Source organism: Pistacia vera, unplaced genomic scaffold (assembly GCF_008641045.1).
Source record: "Pistacia vera cultivar Batoury unplaced genomic scaffold, PisVer_v2 Contig406, whole genome shotgun sequence".
Taxonomy (NCBI): domain Eukaryota; kingdom Viridiplantae; phylum Streptophyta; class Magnoliopsida; order Sapindales; family Anacardiaceae; genus Pistacia; species Pistacia vera.
This window is the reverse complement of record NW_022196231.1, coordinates 275,479-276,990: the sequence shown is the minus strand read 5'-3', so window position 1 is coordinate 276,990 and position 1,512 is coordinate 275,479. Positions and strand designations below refer to the sequence as shown.

Here is a 1,512-nt window from a genome sequence, read left to right as displayed (position 1 = left end):
GTTACAAACAATGTAAAAACCATCAGGAGCAAAATGACACCATTACAAACAATGCAAAAGACAAATTACAAGAAGACCCTCAACTTTTCATTTTATGACAAACACTTCCCTTTAAACCATACAACTTTGTTTTTCACCTAGAATCACTAACATCCTCAACTAAATGATTGAAGGGCAATCCAAATTTCTAATAACGAGGTATATACTATGAATTTATTTAGTTTCATTTGTTCTTCTATTTACTAATTTGTAGATTTGATTGGACAAACCTATAAAAAGAAAGAAATTTAAAATGGAAGCTAGCTAACAAGTTGTGGAACTTTTTTTGCTTTGACAGTTGACATTTGACATTTGACAATGGATTGGAATGTGCTTGGAGTTAGACGGTCATTGCTTGTTTGGAGGCCTCTTTCATGAACAGTACAGGCAATCCCATCAACCGGAAGTTGTCATTGGAGAAATGATTTTCATTTGCATCAAGAAATGAGCACATAACTCTTGAGCATGCAACTGTATGGAGAGGGGGGTTATTTGACATTTGGGATGATATTTTTGTAGCATATCTTTATGTTTTTTGTAGCTTTTATGTTTTAGGGTGGAACCTGGAAAGACTTGGTTTCGGGAATATGTATGTTCATTTTGCAACTTTTCTCCTCTTTTGCATGACACCATTTTGGATTTTCAACTTGGCTATTGTCAGTATTGATAATGAGACTGTTAGGGAAGCTTTGGGATTAACAAGTGTAATTCTTTGTGTTTTTGGTGTACTCTATGGTGGCTTCTAGAGGATCCAAATGAGAAAGAGATTCAATTTGCTAGCAAATAACTCATGTTGTGGAAAGCTAGCCTGCGGATTGTGCTAATGGCTTTTCTGTTGTTGGTGCTCTCTTGCTCAGGAAGTCGAACAGTGATTATTATGATATTCTGGAAGATAAGTTTTTCAGGAAACAAACTGATGAACAGACCAACCAACCTGTCTCCATTGAGCGTGAAGATGGATCGGTTCAATTCAAGATAGCGTTGGCACATCAGGTTAGGACTAAAATTTCCGAGTCTAGGCAGATTTCCAATGGATCATTTCACTATTTGATTTGGAAATGTGCTTGTTATGTACTAGGTTGTTTGTGGAAATGTGTTTGTTATGTTGTTTGTGGAAATGTGTTTGCTATTTAATCATGTGTTGATTTGGATTTGTGGAAATATGTTTCTATTTAATCATGTGTTGATTTGTAATTTTAGGGTGGAAACTAAGTTGGAAAATATAGAACAGAGTTATAAGAAAGAGGAACAGAAAGAGAGAAAATAGAGAGAGTTGTAAAAAAAGAGAGTAAATGAGAATAGAGCAATTGTAAGGAAAGAATTGAAGAAAGGAGTTACAGGGATAGAGAAGTGGAGGATTACTTAATGAGCATTATTTGTGCTCACCCTGTTGTTTCTATGCTTTGCAGGAAACAGGTGAGGACACTGTGGATGGACGTCGGCAAGTGAAGAGAAATAGTTACACTGTCCATC

The 1,512-nt window shown here is 35.8% G+C and overlaps 1 pseudogene; it reads left to right on the top strand.

The window, feature by feature from the left end:
• Positions 1–357: 357 nt before the first annotated feature.
• Positions 358–1,306, top strand: LOC116142266 (annotated as a pseudogene).
• The last annotated feature ends 206 nt before the right edge of the window (positions 1,307–1,512 follow it).